The sequence below is a fragment of the Camellia sinensis genome, chromosome 6 (genome assembly GCF_055761805.1).
Source record: "Camellia sinensis isolate YWXY chromosome 6, ASM5576180v1, whole genome shotgun sequence".
In the NCBI taxonomy this organism is placed as follows: domain Eukaryota; kingdom Viridiplantae; phylum Streptophyta; class Magnoliopsida; order Ericales; family Theaceae; genus Camellia; species Camellia sinensis.
Window position 1 is genome coordinate 182,623,821 of NC_138966.1, and position 12,407 is coordinate 182,636,227.

General features: G+C 38.6%; 1 pseudogene; it reads right to left on the bottom strand.

The window, feature by feature from the left end:
- Positions 1–1,169: 1,169 nt before the first annotated feature.
- LOC145793878 (uncharacterized) lies at positions 1,170–9,139 on the bottom strand (annotated as a pseudogene).
- Positions 9,140–12,407: the final 3,268 nt, after the last annotated feature.

A 12,407-nucleotide genomic window follows, 5' to 3' on the forward strand; every position in this document is an offset into this window, starting at 1 on the left:
CCTTTGAGCTGAGATTATTTGGGGTCATCTTGGAGCCCTTGAAGGTGGTTTTAGCTTGTTCTTGTGCCTAGAATTCCCATTTGCTTCAAGAGATAATATACTTGTCTTGTTTACTTTATTTTGCAAGCTTGTTTTACCATCTTTTCTTACTGTTTTGGGGCTGGTTTTGAGCTAAGAAAAACTCTGTTTTTGTGGTCTAAAAGTGCTGGTTTGAACCCTTTTTAAGTTAGGGGGTGGTTCACCCTTCTTGTTTGTTAGTTTGTAAAGCTTTGTGCCTTTATTCATCACTTCTAAATCAACTTTTTTGGGCCTTTTAACTATTGAATTTTAGAGGTTTTTCAGTGGTAAAAAACTCATATTGAAGTCCAAAATTAGAGAGGTTAGCCTCCCCTCCTTGTGTCTTGTTTGCATGCCTAGTTAGCTTCATATGTGAGCATTTTTTTTAGCCTAACTTAGCTTAAGCCTAGCATGTCTTAGCTTCTAAAATAACCTGTTTTAGTTCTATTTTGGGCTGGTTAGTTTATTTGAGTCTCGTTTCGCATAGTTGTAGTGCAACCCCATGCATTAGCTTAATGTTTTGGCTTTTCATGACTTGAATCCAGCATGTTTTAGACCATATTTAGGGCTGTTTTGCCTCTGTTTTTGGTTATTTGTTTCATTTGAGCCTTGTATGGCATGGTTGTAGTGTTAATTCCTTCACTGGCCTAGTGTTTTAAGGCTTTAACTCTCATTAGTGTGAGTTGGTTGCATGTTTTAGTGCTTTTAGCATTTATTTCCAACACTTAATCAATCTCTGCAATCCCCCTCAATTCTTCACTTTTGATTTGCTTTGAAAGTGGTTTCAAACCATTTGTTTGCTTAAGTGTGAAAAGGAGGTGTTACACCTAATGGTTTAATCCCTTAGGGGGTTCATTACCAATAGTGTAATGCCTCTTTCATACCCAAAGCAACTTAGGGTTTGAGTCCTCTTTCCATTAGAGGACACTCACCAATGGATAATTGGATTAAGGAATGGTTTGGTAATTAAAATGAGCAGGGCCGGTCCTGAGATTTGTGGGGCCTAAGGCAAATTATGAAAATGAGGCCTCTCTAATATATATATATTTTTTTAAAAAAAATTTATGCATAAAATGATAAGTATCCACAAATTTTTTATTTATATACTTGAACATATAATCATTAAAATTATAAACTAAAATTTACTTTTATATATTAAGATAGGAAGAAATCAGTACAATGACTCAAAAACATTAAAAACTGGTTTTGTTGCTTTATAGTTTAGCAATATCCAGTTTACAATTAACCCAACGATCACTTAAATACTACTCTTCTTGCATTTTTAGCTGCAAAATCACTAATTAAGTTTGCATAATCTAATTTATCTACCAAATCCTTTTCAATATACAATATAGCTAATCCATTCAATCTTTCTTGTGACATTGTTGATCAAAGGTAGGATTTGATCAATTTTAACTTTGAAAAACTTCTTTCTCCAGAGGCAACGGTAACTGGAATAGTCAATAATATTCTATACACAATCCAGGCATTTGGAAAATAACCATCCGTCAATTTCAAATAATTCATCACCTCAATTGACCTATTGATTTCTTTTGGCAAAACTTCTTTGAAGACTTTTAACTCAGAAAATAAATCTCTCCCATCAACATCCATAAGTCCATCATGTTTCAAAAAGTCTTCAAGATTAGCACAATAAGTCTTCAAGCACTCATCATTGGTAGAATTTAACTTCTTCAAATCAAACAAAAATCCAAAAGTTTCTTCATATATTTGAAATTGTTCAAATCTACTCTTAAGTGAAGAAAGAGCTTGATCTATTATATATATGAAGTAATTAACTCTAAAGGATTCTTCAACTGATTGTGCAACCTCTTCACTAACATTCTCATCAAAATGTTTATTTCTATGAATTGCACGCCTTTCACAAAATGTAGGCTCAATCTCCATTTCAATTGCAACTTCTTTAGCTTCAATCATGGCCTCCAAAAATCCAATTTCTCTATACTTTTCAATTAATGTAATGAGTCCTTTTAATTGATGTATAGCAACATTAATATGCATGTCTTCAGCTTGCAATGTCTTGCTAACAGAATTCACAACAAACAACAGATTGTGCCAGATAATTATGCCAAGCAAAAACTCAAAGTTTTTAATTTCAGATGTAACTAAGGATTGAGCTTCACACTTTGTATTGGGCTCATCAGATTCTTTTTCCAACTGAATTAAAGCATCTCTAATTTGTGGAGCTTGGTACTGTATAGCTTTAACACTTTCAATGCGACTTTCCCAACGAGTTTGTGATAATGGCTTAAGTGTGAGACCTTCCACATTGTCTTTGAAAATTTTCCACCTCTTTGTAGAAGATGAAAACAACACATATATGCGTTGTACCACTCTAAAGAAATAGATAGCTTTGGAGCAAGAGGTAGCCATATCACAAAGGGCAAGATTAAGACTATGACATCCACATGGCGTGTAGAATGCTCTTGGATTTATTTCAAGTACTCTTTTTTGTACACCTTTGTGTCTCCCTTTCATATTAGAGCCTTTTCATATTAGATCCATTATCATATCCTTGCATTCTTATATCACCAATATCAAGTTGGTGTGTGTGCAATGCCTCTCTAAGTTCATTAAAAAGTCCCAACCCCGATGTATCATCCACCTTAAAAAATTCTAAAAAGAATTCTTCTACCTTTACTAGACTAGTTGAAACATCTACACATCTTATCACAAAAGACATTTGTTCTTCATGACTAACATCTGGAGTACAATCAAGAATAATTGAAAAATATTTCGCTTCTTTGATTCTTGCCACAATTGTACTCTTGATGTCACTCGCTAACATCTGTATCAATTCATTTTGGATTTTGTAACCAAGATAATGGTAATGAATTTCACTCCTTTGAATACGTTGAATGTGGTCTTGCATTACTGGATCAAATTTGGCAAGCATTTCAATTAAGCTTAAAAAGATTCCATTTCTTTCTTGATAAATCTTCTCATTGTCTCCACGAAAATCTAAATTATTTTTAGGAAGAGTGATCACAATAGCAATTATCCTTAGTAACACTTGTCTCTAGTGTTCTCTCTCTTTGTTGATTTGTTCTTGAACACTTCTATCAATTGTTTCATTCTTCTTCAATCTACTTTCCAATTCAATCTATTTGCTCATGCAAATAAAGTGCTCATTACTAGTTTCATGACTTCTAAGCCTGTTGCCCATATTCTTCCAATCTTTTAATCCATTAGTAGCCAAATGAATATTGTTCCTATCTTGCTTAAACAACTTGCAACAAAAGCAAAACACTTTTTCTGAAGCATCTGAATATACTAGCCACTTCCTATCCTGCTTCTCTCCATTTTGTAACTGTCGCATGTAAAATGTAGAAGAAAAATGCCTATCTTTGTCATCTAGGGGAAAATTCACACCATTACCTCTTATAGGACCTCTTTCAACTAGTAAATCCCTTAAATTTTGATCAATCTTGTCCCAATTACTAGGGTCATAAATGTTTAGAGGTCCACATTCAACATTGACATCTTCACTTTCACTAGATTCTACATTTCCCAAATCTTCATTCTCATTCTCATTCATATGTTCACTAGGTTGTTCAATCACCAAATCATCATTCTCATTATTATTCACGCAATGAGTAGGTTCTTCAATTATCAAATTTTCATCATCATTGTCATTTGAACCCAAAATATCTACTTGTTTCTTGGTATCAAAATATTTATCAAGTGCTCCCGATTGAGATTGAATTAATTGTTCTACTTTCATCCTCTTCTTTCTCTTTTGATTTCCAAAACTATACTTCCTAGGAAACATGGCTATAATCACAAACACTTCAAATCAATCCACAAATCACAAACACTTCAATCCACAAATCACAATCCACTGATTATAAACAAATAATTTAATGAAACAAAATTAGGGCAAACAAATTATTCAATTAAAACTGATAAATACCTAGGTAAAAAAATTAGGGCTAAATTATTTATTCCACTAAAATCTAATGGATAAAGAAGGTAATAAAAAAATTAGGGCAAATTTATTATTCCACTAATTGACAGAGAAAGAATATAAAAAAAAAATTAGGGCAACTTTATTTAATAAAATCTGATAGTGAGAGAGAGGAATTACATGAGAGACAGTGTGTGTGAGAAAGAGTGAATCGCCGGAGGAGGAGTGTGTGAAAGAGGGAGAGTGAGTCGCTCACAATGTGCTATGCTATGCTCTGCGTCTGCCTTCAAGTTGGTGTACATAAAAGTCTTTCATTTCATTTCATCACTTGATTTCGTTAAAGAGAGAGATTGAAAACAGAAGCACTTAGCACCACACTAGCAGTGCATTGAACATGTATTGTATATTTGTATTTGTATGTATACTTTGGGTTGGACCCAAACACATTTTCAGTTTTTGTTTTTGTTTTTGTTTTTGTTTTATATATTTTCATTTTAATAAATATGGGCCGAACACATTTATAAATAAATATGGGCTAAATTATACATAGGCCCAATAAAACATTTGGGGCCCTTTAAATTGATCTTAAAACCAAAAAAAAAAAAAAGATTGGGCCTATAACAAATTTTTAAATTTGGGGGCCCTATTTTTGGGCCAAAATTTGAGGCCTAAGGCCCAAGCCTTACCTACCTTAGGGCAGGGCCGGCCCTGAAAATGAGTAAACAAAAATTGACAAGTAAAAGAGGCAAGATAAGCATCTTTCGTGTTGCATTGCATGTGTTCGAATCAGATGTTAATTCGAACACAAGGAAAATGGGACATTTCATACTCAAAAGTGATGAAATATGCCACTTTCCTTGATCTCCGTTGCCCTTGATCATGCATGATTGGGTGATGGTCCTTTTGGTCTTGTCTTTGCATGCATTGATCTTGCACAATTGGTTTCACAAGCTATCATGCAATAAAATTGCTTGATTGATGGTTTGTGAACTAAAGCTTGTCCCTCTTTTGATTTCTCCATGAAAAAGAGAGGCAAAGTGTGCAAAGAACCCTTAAGAAATGCTCTGTTTTGCTCTCTGTTGCAGCAAGGAAGCTTCAGACCAACAGTGCCCGACAACTATCTCTAGTGGCCGACCGGCCACCATTGGTAGCCGATCGGCCCCCTGTGGGCCACCAATGAAATTTGCACAGTGTGTTCCTGAGGTGGAGTAGAGATGTTCTGGAAGTGGACAACTTCTTTAGTGTTCAAATGTGCAAACAGAGACATACAGCAGCAAGACAGTGCCTTTTCGGGTGAAAACCGAGTACGTGCATAAGCCTCCCTTGCATTCCAAGTTTACTTATCGTTGAATTATCTAGCTTAGATGCATGTTGTAATTAATTAGTTGTAGCTAATTAAGTGTTGTAAATAATGAGTTAGTTTAACTAGTTATTTGATTTCGGTTTGTAATAATTAGTTAACTAGAATAGTTAATTAGTTTCGAGTTTTGTAATAATTAGCTTAGCTTAATTAGCGTAGCTAGTTAGCTTTTATTCATTCGGACCCTCCTTCGCGAGGGCATAATGTTGTAATAAGTGTGTGTGCTTGTGTGTATGTTTTCCAATCCCACGTTGTTCTCCCTTTTATTTAATCGCTTTTGATGGTTAGATTAGGGACATGTTTTAATTAGCATATCGCATGCTTGTATCCATTCATTTTGTATTGCATGCACCAAGGCTCGGCACGTCATTCAAACTACATTGCCATTTCAATACTTCTTTAAATACGTGTTTAATTGCATGTTATTCAAATTGATTCATATGTCATATTAGTAGCTGAGCCTATTAATTGTATATTGCATATGTTGCATTAGACACTTAACATAGTTAGGAATCATGCATATTTTACTAACTCATGTCTTCCTAGCATGGAGTACTAGGTAAGTTTTTGTGCTTTAGCATGCTTGCATAAGTGTGAATGTTGCCCTGTCTAGCATGCTTGCCATGAGACTATGTGCTTAAATAGGCTTGTTGTTTGAATTGGAATGACTCAACGAATGTGTGTTTTAAGCCCATTTTGTTGAGTGGAAAATCATGTTTTAAGCCCACTATGTTTGGTGGCAAATCCCCAATTTTTAAGCCCACTTGAGATGGCAAATTCAAATTATTTTTTGCAAACAAACATGAGTTGAATTGTTCCAAATTGAGCAAACTAGTCTATACTTGCTTGTGCGCATCATATAGTAAAGCTAGTCTAATAACCGGAACAAGAGCACACAATGTACATAAAAATCATATCATGATTAGTAGAGGCCGATCTTTTGATCGAGTGAGCGAGAGTGCTCAGTTCATGACCTTCCCCCTTCGTACCCAAGTTCCCAAGTCGAGGCAATTTTGGTAATGACGGACACGTGACCTTTGGCACAAGTCAGGGTTTCCTAAATTTCTCCAAAATAAAAAAATATTTAGGTGGCGACTCTGTATCTGGCAAAGCAGTCCAATTTTGGCATTATTTGATTTAAAATCAATTTTTCAAAAAGATTTGCCGACTTTGAATTTTTTGGTATTTATTAGTTTCACATTGCACTTGTGAGACTAGATTCAGAACCGTGGGAGTCCGAACTGTGAGGCCTTCATTTAAAACATTCCGAAAGGGGGGGCGCGAAAAAAAGTGAGTCCACAGAGTGCAATCTGGAAATTCCAGAAATTACACCCTTCGCTCGAGCGACAGAACCTGCGCTCGAGCAACCACTCTGTGTCTTGCATCTCCGCTTGAGAGACCAAAGGTCCGCTCAAGCATAAAATGCATGCTCCCAGAAGTTTACGTGTTTTGTAGACCGCTCGAGCGACAATAGTTGCACTCGAGCGAGGGCATGAGTCTTACGATTGAGCGAGTGTCGAGCGAGCATCGAGCGGAGAAATTTAGCAACCAGTACTTTTGCGGACCGCTCAAGCGACGAAAGTCATGCTTGAGCGACCACTCACATTTTGCATGTTCGCTCGAGCGAAAGAAGTTGCGCTTGAGCGAGGACCCCTGTTTTCAGCATTTTGACTAAGTGTTTTCAAATGCATTTTTGTATCCTTATTCCATCCTAGGCATTTCTAGGCCAAGATTATGACACTATAATACGGATAAGAAGTAGAAACACACCAAGACAAGAAAGAACTAAGTTAAGGATTTTGGGTGTGTAATTCAGTACATATTCGTTCTGTATCTGTGTAGGTCACACGCCACAAGATAGCTGAATAACCTACTCTGTCCGTTTACTTGAAGCCATCTATTAATTGTGAGTAATAACTCTGTAAAGTTATGTTTAACTTTAATTATTTTTTGATGACATGAAATGACCAGTCTTTCTGAAATGCTATGTTTTGTATGAATGAATGATCATCCAAAGTCTTGAAATATGTTCGTGGCATCCTTAGCACCATATGATATGCGTCCCTTTATGGGTCATCAGAAACGTCTCTGTATACTTGAGTTATCGGAATACTTTTGTGGTCGTCCCTTTACGGGTCATCGGAAACGTCTCTGTGCACATGAGTCATCGGAATGCCTTATGGCTATCCCTTTATGGGTCATCGGAATGCCTTCACGGCCGTCCCTTCATAGGTCATCGGGTTGTTAATGCTAATGGATATGCCACATGCTATGATTTGTAATGTACGAACTTGGATACGAATGTGATTATGTATGTGAATCTGTTTCTGCTTTGACATCTAAAACATGTGTAAGACTCTATTTCTGCATGGATATCATTCAGCAAAACCTTTACTCTGTTATTATTCACTGAGCCCGGCTTACTATTTATTTATTATGTGTGTAAGTAAGCAGGCACATGACCAGGCACAGAGTTAAGGACCTGGTGTCTCAGTTTTTGTCAGCCAGCTTTTATGTCTCTCGAGGAGGTTCCAGATTAAGTCGAGTCTAGTGGCTGTGTTTGTGGATGTATAAGACTTTGTTTATTTTGGTTTTTGTTCGAACAAGATTTTTGTTAATATACATATATATATGGGATGTCGTGTAAATATGATATTAGCATGATGTCATGTATAAGCTCATAAGTTTAAAATTATCTGTCCCATGTATGTCTTCACAGCTCTATGGACTTTGTATGTTTGTATATTTGATTCCGCGGCCCCTAATTATATATCATTGTGTTAAGAGACTTTTGGTAATCCAAGGATTACTGGCCCGTTACGACGCTAAACCTATAAGGGCAGGTTTGGGTCGTGACATCTTGGCCGCATGGACCTCGGCCTCAGAGGTTATAGGTTTGGAGGAGACGTCCCTGGAAACCAAGTCTTCCTTCTCATCAAGAGTCAAGTCTAGGACTTGACCATTTAGAGTTGGGGACTTGGTCCCAACGGCAGCGACTACCTCTTCATTAGCCTCTTTATCGGTTGTCTTCTCATCGACTTCCTCATTAGACTCTTTGGTATTTGGAGGGAAAGGCACTTGTAGTCGGTTGATATCTCGGAGATCGAAATCCATGAGAGTAGATAGCTTGTTCAGAGCGACCGTCCAGCCGAGGTACAAGCCTCGATTGCAGGCTTGGTTTACTTGTTCCTTGTAAGCATCACGCACGTCGGCTTGGCCTTCAGCGTAGGCCTTTTCATCAGCGGCCTTGATCTTGGCCGCCTTGGTCACCAGAGTCTCTTGTAGTTCTACCTCGGCTTTGGAAATTTTGGCCTCGGACTCTTTGGCCTCGACCCTGAGCACATCAGCCACGGCCTCAGTAGCCTCAGCCTTTTCTTCGGCTTGGTCTTGAGCTTGTTTGGCCACCTTGGCCGGATCTAGCAACATCTTCATTTTTGCCTCGACGTTATTAAGGGAGGGAAGGAGTCTAGTAGCCTCTTTGGTCTTTTTCACCAAATCCTTCTTGAAATCTTCGGCTTTCATCGTGAAGGAGTGGGCATGCTGAATAGCCTGGGGGAAATGAAATGGTCAGAGTTAGAAAAATTTCTAAGTATGAAAACTTGAAATAAAAGGCCAAAATATTGAGGACTTACCAAAACAGAATGTTGCATCATATATGTAAAGTTCTCGTACTCATTGATCTCAGCTATCTGATTTAGATTTGTCGGCAGGAGAACAGTAGTTGAAAGGACGGCACCGACCTCGAGGCTGTCAATGGAACTGTCCCCAGCCCTCATTGGCCGATCCCCAACCATGATGGCTGGGGCCCAGGGTTCGTCGGATTTAAACACACTTGAGGTTGTCGTAGCTTCGGACCTCGGTTTCTTTGACCGAGGTATGTTAGTTGGCTCGACCTCAACAGACCTCTTCTCGACGGAGGAGGAGGTTTTCTCGGTCTCGACAAGTTTGGAGATCGATAATGTATCCTCAGAATCAATCTAGGTGGCAGAGGCTTTCGCTTTAGCCTTCTTCACCCTTTTTGGTTTTTGTTTAGGCTGGGATTGCTCTAGGTAAAAGGATTGGATTGTGACGACTCCTGGCAAGTCGGCCAAGAGGTCTTCAACAATGGTAGGTTTGCGTCCTATTTTGTCGGCTGTAGCAGCGACGGTGACTTTTGTGCCAAAGTGGATTGCAAGAAGTGTAAGGAGAGGGTTTGCTAGAACGTAAGCCGATCCCTCGAAGTTTTGGCGTTTACAACTACGAGTTCTACCGGTAGGAGCATAAACTAGAGCTCGGCATCGGCGTTGGCATTATGATGGAGGAATTATTTGAGAGGCAGAAGTGGTTGGCTGCTCAACTAGGTAGAGGTGGAGGCCTAGTCTGGCCTTAAAGATGAAGTTGTTGGCGGAGTTGAAGTAGATGGAGGAGTCTTGCCGCGCCTAGGAAAGTTGGGCACTGTAGACTTGTAAGTTGGGATGTAATTGAGCAGCAGAGGGGCTTTGTGCTGGTCAATTGACAAGCCCAGTAGCCTTTCAAGTCCTTGCTGGGGAAGAAATACTGGCGAAAATCCTTTAAGGGTTGAGGAAGAACTGCGAGAACAAAAATCAGACATCAGAACAGATAAGAGAAATAAAGTGACAGTCTTAGTAAAAACAGAAAAGTTTCACTTAGTTCTTACCCTCATCCTCTCTAAAGACTCCTCGACGCAGTGGGAAGAGATGAAGATCATCATCTGGAGCAAATTCCTAGTTACCCGAGACAATCAGGTAATCATCTCCACCAACTTTGTTGGAGTCTGGGAGGTCGGCTATGATTTTGTAGGCTGTAGATCTCGGTTTGAGGTAGTAAATGTAGCATTTTTCAAATTTTAAGCCACACATGGTATAACAAAATTGGATATCGGCTAGTGTTATCCTAGCATTTTCTCGGCGAGCTAGGGCAATTATACCATTAATGACTCTATAGGACTTAATGGTCAGCTGCATAGGATTAAGTTTGTAGTAATGAAGGATTTCCCTAAACAGGATGTCTAAGGGAAACCGAAGTCTATACTCGATAAATGTTACCACAGAAAAGGGCATGGAGTCCCTAACTAGCATAATAGAGTCTTCCTCTCCAGCCAACCTGGTCTGAACGTCTGCTAGAATGGAGTCTTCAACTGGCATGGAGTCCCCAACTGGCACAAAACTCTTGCCTAAAGTACTCCAGCTTGACAGGAGTGTCGACTTTCCACCTAAACATCCCCATGATGTCGGCTTAGGGAGGATTGGTGCAGACTTTCAGGAAAAATATTTAGTATGGTTTTTTAAGACCTCAACTAAACTCAAAACTGGCACCAGAGCTAGGATTTTTGAAGATCTAAAGGGATCTTGTTTTAGTTTTCCTAAGGAACAGGGTTCTAAATCAAATCTCAGACCTAAGTCTATACGAAAACAAGAATCAAAGGATAGGAATCTGAAAACAAGCAAGAAAATAGAAAGGAACATGATTCAGAATTAGAGACAAGCAAGATTCAAGAATGAAAACCGAAGTAAAGATATAGAGAAGGCAACACAGAAATAGCAGGAACAGTGGGAGCACTCAAGAAACACATGAACAAGATAATCAAGGATAATGACAGATTTATGCATTCAATAGCGACACAAATATGATTTCAGATATAGTGCAAGACAATGTGCAAGAATCACAGCAGGCAAACACAATATAGACATGTGACAGATGAGGAGAAGAAAACATATTAAGAGAATAGTGAAAAGACTGAACTTAAAGAAGGAAGAAATTGAGAACTTACCAAATGAATCTGAGGAAATAAAGCCGGAGTGAGACGATGACAAACTCTGAGCGGAATGGTGAAAGCTCGTCGGAGGAGGTGACTAAAGCAGTTGCAGAGAGCTCGAAGAAACGACAATGGAGGTTAGAGAGAGAAAGGCTTGAGACAAATAGGGAAGTCGAAGTTGTAAAGTGAGAAGACGAAGAGAGAGAGAGAGAGAGAGAGAGAGAGAGAGAGTTTTGTTGAAACTTGAAAAGACGGCAAAAGGAAATGAATATGCCTTGGACGACGTGTCTGTCAGGTGGTGTGCACAGAAGCGACGCGACCTAATAGCACGTGTCAGGAACGAACCAATGAGAAAAGGACACATGGAAGAAACAGTTGAAACGATCATGCGTGACAGCTTATGCGCAGTAGAAACTCTTACGATTCTTGAAATAATGGGGAGGATCTTCGCTAGTGAGGCGATCTTGGCTGGGATGCTTAAAGAGTTGAATTCTTGGCTCTTGAACATTGGGGCAGCGGATTGCAGAGTCTTGGTTATATGAAGCCGACGAGAAATGATCTTGGACTAAAGGAAATCGTAGCAAACGTGCTATGTAAAGGAAAGGGATAGATTCCATCACCTCAGTTCGCCAAGGTAATGGAACCTAGGGGGCAGTTGTGGGGGTATATTTTGCGAATGACAGCACGTGGCTAAGGTGATGACAACATGTCAGTTGAGGTGCTACATGGACTGGTCATGTAGCCAAGGTGATTTCGGCAAGGCCGAGGTTATCTGCACAGATACTGGAATCCGAAATAAGCGGATAGGGAAGCAGGAATCCTAGATAAGAGTGGGCTCTAGCCTGGATAAGGATAAAACTCTTAAGGAGTTTATCCCTATGAAGTAAGACTTCTAGGGGAAGTTGGACACTGATCATTATAAAAGTAAGGCATCCCGGTGGGTTTGAGGTGCATTTTTTATGCTTTAACTCGTGAGTTAAGTACTTGATTTAGTATTTGTGAGAGATTACTGACTTGATCGTCGGAGTGTTCCCGGGTGGACGAACCACTGCCGGAATCTCATCTTCTTGTGCAGGTTGTTTGGGCTTAATATATTCTACCGTTGCTCTCAAGCTAAGTTTCCCGTCTGGTGGTGTAGTCAAAAACCAACACCCACATTTATAGTTTAACAATATCGAATTTACAATTGAACCAACTATCACTTAAAATTACTCTTTTTGCATTTTAAGCACTAATTAAGTATATATATATTTTTTAAAAATTATATATTACTCATACAAAATATATAATTTTTTAAAAATTTCTTA